Below are 18890 nucleotides of genomic sequence, written 5' to 3' on the forward strand. Positions count from 1 at the left end.
GCAGCCCTGTATAGTTTTATTATGTGTATGTATGTATATGTGTACACATCCTGTCTCCGTCACTTCCCACTCTGTGGAGTCAAAACATATACCATCATGTGAAAGACAACAATCCCATGACTGCAGTCATGGAGCAGGAATTCTAACACATTTATACCCCACACATCTGGCTGGGTATCCCCAGCCACTCTGGGCAGCTCCCAACAGAATATTAAAAACACGATAAAAGATCAAACCTTAAAAACTTCCCTAAACAGGGCTGCCTTCAGGTGTCTTCTAAATGTCAGATAGTTGTTTATTTCCTTGACATCTGATGGGGGGGCGTTTCACAGGGCGGGTGCCACTACCGAGAAGGCCCTCTATCAGCTTGCTCCATTTTGCTGGATCCTAAAATGAGATTGCCTCAAATTTCATCTCAGAAAACACATACTGGCTCACTTGGAAATTGCAGCTTACGGTATGTATAAAGGACTTCGCATGGCTCCAAGGCCTGTAGTTCCTGTGAATTCACGCAGATTAGGATGCAGAGCCATTTTATTTCTGCACTGATCAACACAACTATGATAGGCAGAAATGATGCAAAATGAGTTGGGCAACTGAATCAGCACAAAGCAGTAAGGAAGCAGAGCAGCTAAATGAACTAAATGGCCTGTCAAAAAAAGAGAGCATGCAAAATAAGAAAATATAGAACTTAAACGTTCCAGGAAGTTTGCTTATGATTAAGGACCGAGCCAAAGTGCTGCAGAATTGAGATGGCTCACATTGTTGCAACGTGTTTTCACGCTTAAATCGTTTTTAGGCACAATAACAGATGGGGAAAGCAACACAATCCATTGCTAGATGCAAAAATTTGAGCCACTGCTTCCAGCTTCTTCTCTTTTACTTCTTGTGCATCTCCACAAAGTGACATCATAGTGCCCTATATCACGCATGATCACTCTTTCTAATAGCAAACTCAGGTGGTTATTTTTTCTAGAAAAAGAGGGGCTGGAACTGACCAGAAACACCTCACTTGTTGTCTTGGAATGGGAATGGCGCCCACCTGAGCGGTGCCGGAACTGAGTTCGGGGGGAGTTCCGAATGGAAAGACCCCCTCACTGGAGTCGAAACAGAGTCAATGAGAAAGAAGAGGAAGACACTCAGGGGAACTTTGGTTTTGATATTGCTGCAAACCACTGTGATATATTTTTTAAGATACAGTCATACCTCGGGTTGAAGTTGCTTCAGGTTGAGCGTTTTTGGGTTGCGCTCCACGACGACCCGGAAGCAACGGAACGCGTTCCTTCCGGGTTTCGCCGCTCGCGCATGCGCGGATGGTCAAAATGACGTCAAGCGCATGCGCAGAAGCGGCAAATCGCAACCCGTGCACACGCAGATGCGGGTTGCGTTCGCTTCAGGATGCGAACGGGGCTCCGGAACGGATTCCGTTCATATCCAGAGGTACCACTGTACAGTGTCATATAAATATTTTAATAATTAATAAATAACTAAGCAAAAACAGAAAGAAAAACAAAGAAAGGCTTATACAAGTGTTAAAAAAATATTTTCTTAAAAACTGCAAACCTAAAAAAGTGTGTGTGTGTGTGTGTGTGTGTGTGTGTGTGTGTGTTTTATAGGAAATCCCTGGGCTCACTTGGATTGCCAAACAAAGACACCAGCCAAGAATATAGGAGCGAAACAGCAGCCTGTAGGCCTGATCTTTATTCAAGGAACTGTTGCAACAGAACCTCCACCCACCACATGGAAGAAGCAGGAAGAAGCCCAGAACAAAGGATGGCTCCAACTTTTATAAGTTTCCCTTTTTACCCACAACACCCTTAGTGAAGCATCACACATACATCATTTATAGATCACAGCTATGTCACAATCTGGGAAGGGTCTCCTGGCAGAAACCTGAGTATTAGGTTTGCCCCCATCCCTCCCGTGACCTCCACTTCACACCCATTAAGTAAAACAAAAGGTGAGTACATATGTTCATTTTCCTGTTCTCCCAGTCAAGTTAATCTCACCCCTTTGTCTTGACCAAGATCCTAATCAACTGAGGCTGGGTTTACCATTGTTTCTGGAATGCCTACCTGTCTGGCACTCAGGGGCCAGGATGCCAACAATTTTCATCCAGGCAAGAGGCTGCTGAGTATGTGGTCTCAGGCTTGAGGGATTATGGCTGCCCACATTCCAGGCTTCCCCCTTGGTACCATTCCTTCCTTGAACAGAACAGAACAAAGTTGGAATGGCGCAATTCTGATGCCAGTAAAGGTAAAGGCCATTAGGTCCAGTCATGACCAACTCTGGGGTTGCGGCGCTCATCTCGCTTTATTGGCTGAGGGAGCCGGCATATAGCTTCTGGGTCATGTGGTCAGCATGACTAAGCCGCTTCTAGTGAACCAGAGAGTGCATGGAAACGCCATTTACCTTCCCGCTGGAGCAGTACCTATTTATCTACTTGCACTTTGATATGCTTTCGAACTCCTAGGTTGGCAGGAGCAGGGACCAAGCAACGGGAGCTCACCCCATCACGGGGATTTGAACCACCAACCTTCTGATCGGCAAGTCCTAGGTTCTGTGGTTTAACCCATCCGCTTCCCTAATAAGCCAGTACATACATACATTTATCAGTGAACATTTGGTAATGTGGCAGAGGAGGCCCTTTGAATAGAGGTGTGGGGGGGAACTGTGTGATGAAGTGTTTTGTGGGGACATTTGCAGGAGTGATTGTGTTGATTTTGGTAGTCGTGGGGGGTGTATGATATCGGCTGGAGGAGCAAACCCCCCCACCTTTCCATAAATTCCAGTAACAATATATATAACTCCCCTCAGAAAACAGTCCAGTGAGGTCTACAGAATGCAGAATGACTACTGGGAAAGAGAAAAGTGGAAGGTGGCAGAGGGAAATAATAATAATAATAATAATAATAATAATAATAATAATAATAATAATAATACCTTTATTGTTAACGTACAACCTGTGTACAATGAAATTAACCAAGCCTCCCCCCAAAAAACACTCAATCTCATTGCACTCTGTGTGCTTGTCGCACAAAACACCAACCCCGAAAGTCAGTTGCACTATATTATTTTCCGTTCAGCAGCCTGATAGCCCACGGATAAAAACTGTTTTTTAGCCTGTTGGTACAACTGATTATACTTCTATATCTCCTGCCCGAGGGTAGAAGATTAAAGAGGTGCTGGCTGGGGTATGAATCGTCCCTGAGAATTTTTCTTGCTCTCCTAAGGCAAGGATCCCTTGTGATGTCATCTAGCAGGCTCAGGGGACAGCCCATGATATCATATGCTGTGTTCACCACCCTCTGTAAAGACTTTCTGTCCGTGGCTGTTAAGCCAACGTACCACACTGTGATACAATATGACAGGACACTTTCTGTTGTGGACCGGTAGAAGGAGGTCATCATTTGTTGTTTAACGTTGTTCTTTTGCAAGACCCTGAGGAAATGGAGTCTCTGCTGGGCCTTCCTAATCACCTGAGTTATATTGTTTTTCCAAGTGATGTCTTCACTAAGGTAAACTCCCAGAAATTTAAAGGAAGAGACTCTCTCCACACAACCCTCCCTGATATACAACGGGGCTAGTTCCCTTCTCTTCCTCCGAAAGTCCAACACCACCTCCTTTGTCTGACATATCTGCTGACATATCACTTGTCTCTTCAAAATAACATTCTTAACATTGTTTGATAGAACTACTAGTACCGTTGTTTTCTAGAAGACACTGCCCAGGAGAAGAGCCTATCTTGTTGCCATTAGTTGCCATAGCAAAGGCTGATAAAGCGCATCGTCAACATCACATCCTTTCTCAAGAAAACTTTACAAGAGTCAAAATAAAAAATCCAACATTTAACACCCAGATTTCTGGGCACAGCAGTTTCAGTTAAAAATGGTTCCCGCGTGCCGCATTAACCACCTTTACAAGTGATTACGAAAATAAATTGAAGACAAAGGACCATATGGCTATGATGAGACAAAGGCATTTTATTTTTATCCCCCTTTTTAGACTTTCCAGGGTATTTTGTGAAGTTCAGATCCAGAACAATAGTGCTCAGCCAAATGCACGAGAGCATAAACTTATCTAAAAAGTGCAGAGCTGTGCATGCCAGCCCTAATCCCCATGTCCCCACACATAGGAGCACCAATCATCTCCACCCATTGGAAATGGAAGGAGATGGAGCAGTGGGCATGGGGATATGAGATGTCTGCACCCTCACACCTTTGACTGAACATTTGGAGAGTGTGACAACCCTTCCATATTACAATTTATGGAGATGAATAACTCACCTCCACACAAACACGGTGTGTGTTTGTATACCTATATCTTAATGGGAAACCAAAATGCTCGTTTACAAAGCTATGGCACTACCAACCTTACTGTATGCTTGTGAAATGTGGACCACTTATAAACGCCATCTCCACCTGCTTGAAAGATTCCATCAACGGTGTCTCCGAAATATTTTACATATCACCTGGGAAGACAGGCGAACTAATGCCAGTGTACTGGAAGAAGCAAAGATCACCAGTGTCGAAGCAATGATTCTTCAACATCAACTTCGTTGGACTGGTCATGTTGTGTGGATGCCTGATGATCATCTTCCAAAGCAACTACTCTACAGTATTCTGAACTTAAAAATGGAAAGTGTAATGCTGGTGGTCAACAAAAGAGGTTCAAAGACTCTCTCAAGGCAAATCTAAAAAAAAGGTAGTATAAACACTGATATATTGTGTCCTCCCTTAAAGAGGGCACGTGTTGCGGTGAGACCTGGAAACTGATCCCCTGTGTTGTGGGTGGGTAAGATTGGTCAGCCACAACACATAACTGGTAGGTCCCTCAATGTTGGGTGCAATCTGGCCAATGGATCTGGCCATTTGGCGCAGTCCAAATGGATCGAGGGACCTACATATACCCATGCACATGACCCAGAGCTTCCTCTTTTGGCACGTGCATTTGGAACACCTGCCCACCTCTCCCTAATTTTAGGGCTTTTGTGCTTGACCTTGCTATGCTGTTGTGTGTCATCTTTCGTTGGGACAGGGGTATGGCAGGAATTTCCCCCACTTGGTTGATTGGCTGGTGCCATTTGGGTTTCGCCTGCCGTGTAGCAAATTGGCACAACTTGTAAGGTTGCGGAACGCTCTCGCCATCCCTACGTGAAGGGTATTCCGTTAAAGGAATCCAGGGACTCAAATGGTTTGGTCAACCCCTGAGAGGGGGTTGTGCCCATGCCTGAGTCCAGGGGGACATCTGGGTGGCGGACATAGTCTGTTCCCGACTTTTTGCCTATGTAGGTGTTCACCCTTGGCTGACCTATGCTGGAACCCTGGGTCAGCGCTACCTGCATGGCAGGGAGCTAGTCGAACCAGAGCCTATGCAACCAGTCACTTTCTGTAATCAATAAAGTTGCGGCCTAAATTCTGCCAAAAACCAAAACCAAAATTTGAGGCAAGTGTGAATTTATTTAGGGGGGAGGTTTCTGGGTCTGAACACGCAACTGGGAAACACTGCACTCCAATTGGAGAACAGCCTTTAGCAAAGGTGTCGTGGGCTTTCAAGACGCTCAAACTCAGAGCGAAAGGGAGAAACGTGCTAAGAGGAAGGCATGCTTGGCAAACCCTCACCGTGATTAACTCCAGCTTGGAAACCTATGTCCCCACTGTGGAAGGACATGTGGATCCAGAATTGGCCTCCACAGTCCCTTACGGACTCACTTTTAAAACTGTGTTTATGGAAGACAATCTTACTCGGCTACGAGTGATCGCCGAAGATGATATCTTACTACATATATCTGAAAGCACATTTCAGCCCAGGAAGTCGGCTTCCAAAAAGAACATTACTACCTGAAAGGTCCACAAAATGTAAGGTCAACAGTAGCCAGTGGCGTGTGGTGAAATGTTTCGCAGGGGAACAGACACAAGCTTCCAAGAGTGATGTGGGACATTGCGCGTCTGATATTGTGCATGTGAGCATCACGCCTCCCTCCCTAAGCCGGGCAGGAGGGCAGTTGTGAAGGAGGCTACCGGCCTCTGACAGGATTCTGGAGCCGCCCTTTCTCCTTCCCAGATCCAAGCAGGCTGCAGGAAGGTGGTAGGAGGGACTTTGGACCCGTCAGAGCATCATGCCTCCCTCCCTGAGCTGGGCAGAAGCTTTTGGGGCTTTGGGAAAGAGACGCCAGGGGAACATTTACGGAACGAGCCCTTCAGAGGTTACAAAAGCTGCATGAAATCTGAATGTTTGGAACTGGCAGCACCCCTAGGAAAGGGGCACTGCCCTCAAAGAATGGCAGGATGATTACAGAGCAGATGCAATATGTGGATTTATTTCCAATCCGTGTGAGCTTTTATTTTTTGAAAAATAAACCAGAATTGGGAGACATTTCCCTCACAAGTCTCTTCCTGACCGCCTCCCCCAGGTGTCCCCTGGGCATCTTCCAGAATTATAAGAGCACAAGGGTGAAGTGGCCATTCTTCTTAGAGGCCATCTGGATAACATAAACATACAAGCAACTCATTTAATGAACCTGCACATCTTGCTGACTTTATGAGCACTGCATTTCACAGCTGTGATGGCCACAGAATCTAACCTCTCCAAGGCTCAGCGCAGGAATAATATTGATTTGTATGAAAAGTATAACATTTCCATAAATCTCATTCTGCCTGTCGGAAGAGTAGCTTTCTAATGGGAGTGAATCTCCACTCAGAGAGAAAGAGCGAACACCCAGGGACCACGGTGATGCATTCATAGGATCAAACTGGGTCCAGCACTGAATGAAAAGAGTCAGTAAATTAAGTTCAGTTGTCCATATTTTCTGCTAGCCCTTTTATTGCATAACTTAGGATCCTTTGTGGGTTAACAGGTAAGTGGGATCTGTGCCAGATGTAAGGAGTTTCATACTCAACAACACTCTTGAGGCCTCTGGTAGAAGCACCAAGCTGTCCATATCTAGAGGTTTTCTTGGCAACAACAACAGGAAATCTGCTATTGTTTTAAAATGAGTGTTCAGTTTTTTGCATGATAGCTCCCAGATTCTGCACTAAGGATGCCTTCTGTGGCACAATTTCAAACCATATAGTTATCTACACTTCTTTGGTCAATGTGAGCAGTTCTGATCCTGCTATTGAACCTAGCTGATGTTAAAAATAGATTGCCATGAACAATTCTGGACATAAAACCAGGCAGATGGAAGGTTTATTTGGATACAAAGAAGTAAAAATTGAGGTTGGTGAGGTGTTTTTTTTTATAAAAAAAATATTTAAATTTAATTAAGCATAAAAGGTTGGATTTGTTTATTAGATCTCTATCTGAAAAAACAGGAACAGTATTTTGCAGGTTTGGCCAAGTGACTCCAGCATTCTGGCTAGAAATGAGACAGAAATCAATGCTGCCTGCTTCCATGTACTGCAACGTTTTCAGAGCCAATGCTATTTTTCCTAAAACTCCACATCACCACCTGGCTCATCTCAGACAGTTAACATAACTCAGTGTTTATAGATTACAAGTTTGGAGAATTAAAGCAATTATTCTTCATGTCACACACAAACACAAGAAAGGAAATTTTGCAGTTAATTTTCAAAGCTGCCTAGAATGGGGCCTGTATATACATATATTTAAAATACTTATATTTGATTTATAGGTTACTCATAAGCCTCTGTAAATAGGCTTTATCTTTCCCAATAAAAAGTTTTTTTTAAAAAAAACACACCTTCCATTACTTCAGGAATTTCTCATCATGACCAATATTAAATCAAATCAGGTTGACAAGAACACACACAAAACACCACAATCTACCCTCATTCATAGCTCACTGTCTTACACATGGTGACTAATGGAAAAAGGAAAATACACACTGCAATTCCACACTGCAGGTGCTGCATGATTTTTAATTGCATTTTTATTACTGTGTAGGGAAGTTTTTAATGTTTGATGTTATATCGTGTTTTTAATATTCTGTTAGGAGCTGCCCAGAATGGCTGGGGCAACCCAGCCAGATGGGCGGGATATAAATAAATTGTTGTTGTTGTTGTTTATAAATAAATTGTTGTTGTTGTTATTTGGAGCGTCATACTTTACTTTAAAAAGGTCCGTATAGTAAAAGCTATGGTTTTCCCAGTAGTGATGTATGGAAGTGAGAGCTGGACCATAAAAAAGGCTGATCGCCGAAGAACTGATGCTTTTGAATTATGGTGCTGGGGGAGACTCTTGAGAGTCCCATGGACTGCAAGAAGATCAAACGTATCCATTCTTAAGGAAATCAGCCCTGAGTGCTCACTGGAAGGACAGATCGTGAAGCTGAGGCTCCAGTACTTTGGCCACCTCATGAGACGAGAAGACTCCCTGGAAAAGACCCTGATGTTGGGAAAGATGGAGGGCACAAGGAGAAGGGGACGACAGAGGACGAGATGGTTGGACAGTGTTCTCGAAGCTACCAACATGAGTTTGACCAAACTGCAGGAGGCAGTGGAAAACAGAAGTGCCTGGCGTGCTTTTGTCCATGGGGTCACAAAGAGTCAGACACGACTAAACGACTAAACAACAACACTTTACTTTAAAAGGAATTCTTACCCCCCCCCCATTTTTGAATACAAATAATAATAAAAACAACCCAGAAATGGCACCTGGAAAAGGTTCATCAACCAACATTTGGGGGGAAACGCATGTCTTGATGTGCCTTCAGTGTTCCCATGTGCATGATCCATGCCTTAGTAGACAGACGCGAAGTATGAGGTTACCCACAGCCCCGCTGGCCCAGAGCGAATGACACAGACATTTCCAGCTTGCCTTCCCCGAGGGAGCAGAGCCTGTTAAATTGATTGAACAGTTTTTCCTATGTTGTCACCCTCATCTCTTGTGGCACAGAGTCCCCGTCCCCCCCGTAACAATACATGCCTCTAGTCATTGAAGGCAGCTGTCTATTTTTGTGACCGAGGACAATGCAAGAACCCAGGAAAGGTCAAAACAACTAATTGGTTACAGAGATGTTTCTCCCGATGCAGAAGCCTGTGGTGAAGGAAGGGGTGTACTTATGAAGTAATCATCTTGACATAGCTGGATTAGTTGCTGCAGGTATTGCTGTCATTTGCAACTCTGAAAACGGTAATTTCTTGTTCACTTCTCAAATGGATTAAACACAATCCTGTCGCACATCTCTCAGTGAGAACATTAGAACTATCTCACTGTAAACAAACGGCTTTGTCTTATCTCCTTTCAAATAATTTGCTTGTCTTCGTAGCCCAGCTTTCCTCCAAACCTCAGAGAAGCACATTTCCCTGTTCTAATTTATCCTCATAACAGACTAATATGGTGATCATGGTCCTCATTTTACTAGGCAGGAAAACTGAGGCTAAAGGATGTTGTCAGAGGATTACGGTAGTTTCTGGTGAAGCGAGTGCACGGTAGTTTATTTAGAAAAGATTTGCTGTGGAACATTCAGATGTCTTTCCTTAAGGCAGAATTTCTGCCCGAGTGACAATTGGTTGGATCTTAAAGGTTTGAGTGTCAGTGTGATGTCGTGGACAGAATTCTGGACTAGGGACTCGGGAAACCAGGGTTCAAATCCCCACTCAGCGAAGAGGCTTGCTGGGTGACTGTGGGCCAGTCACTATCTCTCAGGCTAACCTACCTCACAGGGTTGTTGTGAGGATAAAATGGGGAGAAGGAGAACCATACGTGCTGCCTTGAGCTGCATGAAGAAAAATTGGATACTTATGCAATAATGAATGAATGAATGAATTAGACAGCTATAAGGCCTCAAGTGGATTGCCATCAAAGGAGTCAGTAGCCAAGGTGATATACATACCAGCACGTTCTCAATGTCCAGCTCTGTTAAGTATAGTAATTTAATTCACTGAAATTGTAAATGATTGCATGCTTTACTATGTGTTTAAATTTGACTGTTTGGTAACTGAATTCTAGAGAGTTCTCTAGTTGTTCTCATGTGTGATTGGCAAACGTTGGACACATAGGAGGTAACTAGTGATTTTATGTGAAGCAAGGTGACTGTGTTTTAGAATCCACTGTGAACACTGCTAAGTTGAGTAGAGTGTCGCAGTGCTTCTTCTCTGCTTGAAAGAGAGAGAGAGAGCAAAGCTGCAGGAGAAGGAAAAAGTGGAAATCTCTCATAGGAGCTGCAAGGCATGGCCTAATTGAGATACAGAAGGCTGAAAGTGAGGAGCTCTGGAAAGAGAGGAAAATAGCGTTGTTTGGAAGTAAGAAGAAGAGACTCTAAGCCCATGCTTGGAGAAGCATGTAAATATTATGCTCTAATTCATCTATAAGTTTCTGCCAGTAAAGTCTTGGAATGTTAAAGTCTGGACATTGGTTTAATTTCCAAAGAAGAGTGTCAAGTCATATATTTGATTTAGCAGTTCGAAAGCACGCCAGTGCAAGTAGATAAATAGGTACTGCTGTGGCAGGAAGGCAAATGGCATTTCTGTGCACTCTGGCACTCATCACAGTGTCCTGTTGCGCCAGAAACGGTTTAGTCATTGTGGCCACATGACCCGAAAAGCTGTCTGTGGACAAACGCCAGCTCCCTCGGCCTGAAAGCGAGATGAGCGCCGCAGCCCCATAGTCTCCTTTGACTGCACTTAACCATCCCGGGGTCCTTTACCTTTTTTTTTACCTTTATGATTTGAGCTTCTTGACTACATTTGCACTATCCTAACTTCATCTTGCCAAAGTGGTGCTGTGTGGATACATTGTCATTCTCCAGTGACGGTCTCCCAGAAAAGTAGCATTTCCAGTCTCGGTTATTTCTTCAAGTAAAAGCAACAACCTCACAGTCCAGGTGAGCATAAAGGTGAGCTCTGCTTTATTACCCGGTCACTCAGTTTTATCCTCATCGCTGGAGACAGATCGCTGGGACGCCTCCAGATTTCTTTTAAAAAAAAAAATACATCATTGCTGCTCTCTGCATGAACTAGGGGTGGGGAAAAGATGCTGGAGAGCTAAGAATCTGGCATCTTCCCAAGAGACCAATCATGCTGCCCCATAATGTGCTTACAACTCCTTTCCCCCCACCCTCCAAACCCTTGTCTGGCACCAGAGAGAATGAAGCGAGACAGCAAGGCAAAAAGAGCTATGCCTCTGTTTGCGGCAGCAGGGAGCAAAACCCTCAAGGGCAGAGCACTCTGCAGACCAATCTATTCCTTTCTCATTTAAGCAAAAGGAAGATGCTCCTGGGCTCAAAATCCTCCTGTAGCATCCTTCTTCCAAACATGTGTGATGCCCTGCTGTTTTCGGCAGCAACTCAACCCACCACAGTTTCTTTAAAAGAATTGGGGGAGGGGGAGGGAATACTAGGTCATCTGCCTTGGCCTTGAGTAAGATGATGGACTTCAAAAAACTTCAAAATAGTCCCTTGCCCTGGTAAGCTTCATGTCAGGTAAAATATGCCCTAAAAACTTCTTTGAAAGGAAAAGAGAGAGAATACGCATTCAGAAGGTGGTTTGATGGCAACGCATGTATTGCATGTAACTCTCTTAAGGGTGGGGGGTGGGGGATGGGGGATGGGGGGGTGGGGGAGGAAGCCTAGTAACAGCCTCTTAACTGCAACAGCTCCACAGCCATCTGTGCAGGGTACCCTATGTTCATAAGCTTAGGTTATTTCTGCTGTTTGGCAAATGAAGGAATACTTGCTCTCATAACAGATTCAAATTCAATCATCGCTGCATGCTTCCATCGACGCATCCAAATAACCCCAGGCATTTCGGGCACGGATCCAAGTGCTTAATCTAGCATGAGGGGATGGTTTCCATCACCATCCAAAGCAAAGATTCAAAGTAGCACCAGCAAACACGGAATTAGAGACGGAAGAGAGGGCCCACTCTCTCGTGATGAATGGCAATGTGTTCTGCAAGCGTTTCAAACGGCCTTTTCAATGTTGGTGTGTGCTTTTATCGATACACAAATACCTGGCTTGGGGTTCCACCCGGCTTCTTAGCTTACTGCAGAACCTTGCAAGTCACAGAAAGCTAACACTTTCATTCCTTCTGTTCACAGTTTATTACCCACACAAAAAAGGTGAAGATTGCCAAACAAATTTATTCTCCCCAAATGAAATGCTCCAAAATGTTCTTATTTTTTAAAATATGCATTAGAAGCAGTGCTTTTTTTTTCAGGGGGTACCCAATGGTACAAAATACTGCCACCTCTTTTGTTGTTGTTAAAAAGTGTGGCATTTACTGGACTGCATGGTGAGTTCCAGACCTCCTTTTCTAGGAAAAAAAAAGCACTGTTTGAAAACCACCCAGAGTCAGATGGGTGAAGTACAGATATAAATATAATAATAATAACCAATGAATAATTCTAAGAATAAGGTATTCCTCAGCAACGGGGAACAGGGATCCTGACAACCCAGGTGTCATTTTGCACGATGGTGTTTGCAGTTGCTGCCAAGCCGACTCAAGCCTTGTCAATAAATACCCAGTGTTTATGCAACAAAGTGCTGCACAGTTTTCTATGGCATATGGTTATCTCAGGGCACATCCACATGGCAGCTTCCCACGCTGTTAGTTCAGTGCGCAAACAAGAGCATGGGAAGTGTCCTCGGAAGGCAGATGCTCTCCTCCAGGAGTGCCCGGGAACAAAAGCATCTCATCTACGAGATTTGGGGGTTGCTGCTAATCCATAACGAAGCACAGAAATCCGTACGTATTTTCAGGATTGATTAGCAGCTTTCAAACTGTTCTCCAAGAAACCCCGGGGTTTCTGACCAACTGCATAATTGGGAATTTCTCAATCATTAGCAGCAGATTACAATTTCTCTAAAAGAGAGTTCAGCGACCACTACTTATCTTTGCCTTTTGCAGGGCCCATTACATGTGGGGGAGCATTACAGTCCCAAGAGGTTGGAATGCATATACAGTGGTACCTTGGGATGCAAACAGGATCCGTTCTGGAGCCCTGTTCGCATCCCGAAGGGAACGTAAGATGCGACGGTACGTCTGCGCGTGTCGCCTTTTGCCACTTCTGCACATGCGTGTGACGTCATTTTGAGCGTCTGTGCATGCGCGAGCGGCGAAACCCGGAAGTAACGTGCTCCGTTACTTCTGGGTTGCCGCGGAGCGCAACTCGAACGCGCTCAACCCAAAGCACATTCAACCCAAGGTATGACCGTATAGCATTCTTAACAATAACATGAACAACAACAACAACAACAATTTATGATTTATACCCTGCTGGCTCCCAACAGATTATTGAAAACATGATAAAACATCAAACATTAAAAACTTCCCTAAACAGGGCTGCCTTCAGATGTTTTCTAAAAGTCAGATAGTTGTTTATTTCCTTGACATCTGAAGGGAGGGCGTTCCACAGGGCGGGCGCCACTACCGAGAAGGCCCTCTGCCTGGTTCCCTGTAACCTGGCTTATTGCAGTGAGGGAACAGCCAGAAGGCCCTCGGAGCTGGACCTCAGTGTCCAGGCTGAATGATGGGAGTGGAGGCGCTCCTTCAGGTACACTGGGCTGAGGCCGTTTAGAGCAGGCATAGGCAAACTTGGCCCTCCAGATGTTTTGAGACTACAATTCCCATTGTCCCCGACCACTGGTCCTGTTAGCTAGGGATGATGGGAGTTGTAGTCCCAAAATATCTGGAGGGCCAAGTTTGCCTATGCCTGGTTTAGGGCTTTAAATGTCAGCACAAACATTTTGAATTGTGCTTGGAAACATACTGGGAGCCAGTGTAGGTCTTTCAGGACCAGTCTTGGCGGCCACTCCCAGTCACCAGTCCAGCTGTTGCTTCTGGATTAGTTGTAGTTTCCAGGTCACCTTCAAAGGTAGCCCCACGTAGAACAGCACATTGCAGTAGTCCAATGTATGGCAGAGGGAAAGGAAGCGCATGGGTTCTTTCACCACCCATGGTAAGAGCGTTAGACTAGGACACGGGAGAGTAGGGTTCAAATCCCCAATCCGCCAGGAAGCTCACTAAACCCGCCTCATGCACACCACCTTGAGATCATTGTTAGATAAAGCTGGTATATAGACATTATTTTAAAAATAAATGAAAATAAATGCCCAAAGGCAAGATCCATGTTGCCTCAAGTCTGATTCATGCAGCACAGTTAGCCCAGCCAAGGCCTATCAGGCTGTTGATAGGAAGCATTTGTATGGCATTTTAAAACTTTGTGGCGGCAAGGGAGAAAAAACCAGTAAATAAATAACAATAGCTGACCTTAACAATAGCTGAAAAGGAAATAAAAGCAGATGTGTCCCACAGTATAGGTGCCCATGGTGAAAGATGGCACCAAGATAGGAAAGAGCTGGTGGGAGGGCGTTCCACAGGGCGGGCGCCACCACCGAGAAGGCCCTCTGCCTGGTCTCCTGTAACTTCACTTCTTGCAGGGAGGGAACTGCCAGAAGGCCCTCGGAGCTGGACCTCAGTGTCCGGGCTGAATGATGGGGGTGGAGACATTCCTTCAAGTATACAGGGCAGTATATTTCTGGGCTTTAATATGAGCACAATTTACTGGAAAAGTGGAATACAATGGTACCTCGGGTTAAGAACTTAATTCGTTCTGGAGGTCTGTTCTTAACCTGAAACTGTTTTTAACCTGAAGCACCACTTTAGCTAATGGAGCCTTCTACTACTGCTGCGCCGCCTCTGCACGATTTCTGTTCTCATCCTGAAGCAAAGTTCTTAACCTGAGATACTATTTCTGGGTTAGTGGAGTCTGTAACCTGAAGCGTCTGTAACCTGAAGCATCTGTAACCCGAGGTACCACTGTACATAGTTCGCAAATAAATATACACAACAAAGTGGTTAAAGAAGATGGTTTGCAGTTTTCAGAAAATAACTTGTGGGTTTTTCAGAAAATAACTTGTGGGAAGCAGATGAAGTCCCTTCCTATGGCAGAAATCACAGCAAATGGGTGGCCACGTGAACTTCTAAATCTTGACGTTTATGGAAGCTGGTTTTAAAACTGAGGTCTTTGGCATCCTTCTCATTTTCCTCTTCAGAAGGAGATGCAGCTCTCTCATGTGTTTTCAGCCTTTCTCCTCCACCCCCACCGGCAACAAGCTTATTTCACATTCCTGCTACACCACAGCAATTGCTTCTTTATTACAGCACAGACATTGATGTCTAGCATGGTTCTAAGATCACAGCAGCAGACAAGCCCAAATACTTCAGTTACCTTTTCCCGAATGAAAAAGGGCATTATCCGAATTGGGGGAAAGAGGGTTCCCGCTCATTCTCTCCGACTGGTATGAATTCAGATAGTTCAGAAACTCTTTCGGATGGCAACAATGTACAAAGAGGAACGTCAGGCTGGTGGAAAATGCATCAGTTCGGCTTACCATGACATTTCCTGTCTCGTGTCTGATATGAGTGATTTCCTTGTTCAGCTCTATAGGATTGTCAGAGCTTTTAAAAATCTCAATTCTGAAACGCTAAATCTTTATTTTATATCTGCCCACCACCGGTTCTGAAAAGCACTGCATTCTTTGTGTGGTTCTTTTATATTCTTCTGTCTGTTATGATACAAAGCCACACTCTGTGATCCTAAACATATTTGTGCGAGGGGAACCATTTAATAAGAGTGTCCCATCTTTCCAATATTGCTTGCATTCTTCCCTAGCTGCCCTTGCCTTGGTCTCATCATTCTCTCTCGTCAACATTTAAATTGTAAGCTTCTCTTCACCTACGATCCTCTGTGAAATGCCATGTACATCTCTGGTATTAATATAAATGTTAAAATATACTAATGACACTGTAAAGCAGGGGACTGCTGGCCACCTCTGCCAGGTGGGTGGGGCTGCCTGCCTGTCAGTCACCTGACATGGCGATGTCAGGTGACCCATTTTTGCCCCTGAGAGGTTCAAAACTTTGCACAGGGTCCCCTGCAACCCTGATTATTAGAGCCCTGTGCAGTGCTTTGAAGCCGTGACAATCAGCTGACCGTTGGGGCTTCTGAGAATACTAATTTTCAAAAGGTTACAAGCTTAATACACATACATCTTTAAATTCCTCCATAATTTTCAACTAACATTTGACTTCCCCTCCACTCCTACGTGGAGTGGAGTAATTTCTAATATTGCTGCAAATTATGACGCATTTTGCACCCTATCGTCTCCATATTATTACAAAAGACATAGTTCACGGCTGTTCATTATTCAAATCCTACTTGTGTTTTAATATGTTTACGATCACTTTTTAAGTATTTTATAAAAGGTTTCCAATCCTCCTTAACTACACCACTCTCTTCAAGCACTACAAATCTTCAAGAGTTACAAAGGACCACAAACAGCCTGCAAACCCCTTTTTGTCTTAGCCATTACTTGACCCAACCCACACCTGATATAGGGCAAGTGGATGTGTTGTTGTTGTTGTTGTTTAGTCGTTTAGTCGTGTCCGACTCTTCGTGATCCCATGGACCAGAGCACGCCAGGCACTCCTGTCTTCCACTGCCTCCCACAGTTTGGTCAAACTCATGCTGGTAGCTTCGAGAACACTATCCAACCATCTCTTCCTCTGTCGTCCCCTTCTCCTTGTGCCCGCCATCTTTCCCAACATCAGGGACTTTTCCAGGGAGTCTTCTCTTCTCATGAGGTGGCCAAAGTATTGGAGCCTCAGCTTCACAATCTGTCCTTCCACTGAGCACTCAGGGCTGATTTCCTTCAGAATGGATAGGTTTGATCTTCTTGCAGTCCATGGGACTCTCAAGAGTCTCCTCCAGCACCATAATTTAAAAAAGTGGATGTGGGCTTGACCAAATAAGGAGGCCAGTCATGCCTTAATTGGGCCTGCTCTAAATCAAGACTGAATACAACCAATCCTTAATATTTTATAGAATTTAATAGCACAAATATCCCTTGCTCTAATGTTTGTTATAATAATCTTAAGAGGAGCTTCTGATAAAAACTATAATTGACGGCCAGGTTCAAGGTAAAGGTAAAGGACCCCTGACCATTAAGTCCAGTCACGAATGACTCTGGGGTTGCAGCGCTCATCTTGCTTTACTGGCCGAGGGAGCCAGCGTTTGTCCACAGACAGGTTTTCCGGGTCATGTGGTCGGCATGACTAAGCCACTTCTGGTGAAACCAGAGCAATGCATGGAAACGCCGTTTACCTTCCCGCTGGAGCGGTACCTATTTATCTACTTGCACTTTTTGGCGTGCTTTCGAACTGCTAGGTTGGCAGGAGCTGAGACCGAGCAATGGGAGCTCACCCCATGACGGGGATTCGAACCACCGACCTTCTGATCAGCAAGCCCTTGCTCTGTGGTTTAGACCACAGCGTCACCCGCGTCCCTATAAATAGACTTTAAAGCTCTAAACCAGTGTTTCCCAACCTTGGGTCTCCAGCTATTTTTTGGACTACAACTCCCATCATCCCTAGCTAACAAGACCAGTGGTCAGGGATGATGGGAATTGCAAGACTAGCACTTTGGATTCCACTTAGCAGCAAAGTAGCAGACAGCAGAGATTATTTAGGCACTGGTGTAAAACGTTCTCAGTGGTCAGCCCAAATGTGCCAGCTATAGTTGCAAAAAGCTTTTTAAAAGCAGCTCCAGGGGTGATGCACAGGGATGGAACAATCCAGCAATACTGGTTTCTCATTTCTCCAATCTTATATCCGGTTCACCCCATTTCTGCACCAATTTGCAATTTTTCCAAAACCTGATAAGCATTTTCATGCACCTTACTCCTCTTTCATACATTTTTGTACACATTGTTGCCCGAGATACACATTTTTGCAAGCCGTTTCCCTGTGATATAATTAATTTTCTACACATTGCTTTCACTAATATACACATTTGTGTACACACTTTCCCCAAACATACATGTTTGTCCCTACTTTGCTGGGCAAACTACATTGCAAAATGCAGAGAAGTGCAAATTTCAAAGGACTGATGCATTTTAGTTTATGTGCAGGAAGCTGGAATTAAGAAGTGAGGAGATTCATGTGAACCCTAACCAATTTATGCCCTATTCCATAGGATGTCATTGGAGATGGAATAACTGTGACCACAGTATATGTCCCCAAGGAGTGGTGCAGCTGGCGTACATGCCAGAACCGATGAAAGGCAATATGAGCTATGAATGCCACCTGTGCACTTATCAGCAATCAGGGATTTAAAATCACACCCAAGCTGCAGACCTGATCCTTAGGAGGGAACACAATCCCATTCAGAACAGGTAGAATATCCTTTCCCTCAGCTGACAAGTGAATGACCAACAGCACATCGGTCTTGTCTGTATTAATCTGTATACTAGCCAACATCCAGCCCATTACTGACTCCATCTACCTCTTATTTATTTACAGTTACACCAGGTTCCAATGAAAAGAAGAAGCAGAGTTGGGTGTCTTCCACATATTGATAGCACCCAACTTCAGATGACCATTCCCATAATGCAATATAACAACAACAACAACAACAACAACAACAACAACAACAACAACAACAATAACATAATAATAATAATAATAATAATAATAATAATAATAATAATAATATATTTATACCCCACCCATCTGGCTGGGTTTCCCCAGGCACTCTGGGTGGCTCCCAACAGAATATTAAAAACATAATCAAACATCAAACATTAAAAACTTCCCTAAACAGGGCTGCCTATCTTCTAAAAGTCAGATAGTTGTTTGTTTCCTTGACATCTGATGGGAGGGCGTTCCACAGGGCGGGCGCCACTACCAAGAAGGCCCTCTGCCTGGTTCCCTGTAACCTCACTTTTCACAATGAGGGAACCACCAGAAGGCCCTCAGAGCTGGACCTCAGTGTCCAGGCAGAATGATGGGGGTGGAGAGGCTCCTTCAGGTATACTGGGCCAAGGCCGTTTAGGGCTTTAAAGGTCAGCACCAACACTTTGAATTCTGCTTGGAGTAACATGGGGACAGAACAGAACTCTGTGGGATGCCATAAAACAAGTACTATGA

At 44.5% G+C, this 18890-nt stretch overlaps 1 protein-coding gene across 2 annotated transcripts in view; it reads right to left on the reverse strand.

Moving 5' to 3' along the window:
• Positions 1 to 18890, reverse strand: part of MARCHF3 (membrane associated ring-CH-type finger 3) — a 176517-nt gene that overhangs the window by 134360 nt on the left and 23267 nt on the right. The gene's annotated exons all lie outside the window — the stretch shown is intronic.

The sequence above is a fragment of the Podarcis filfolensis genome (assembly GCF_964270895.1).
Source record: "Podarcis filfolensis genome assembly, chromosome: 11".
Lineage (NCBI taxonomy): Eukaryota > Metazoa > Chordata > Lepidosauria > Squamata > Lacertidae > Podarcis > Podarcis filfolensis.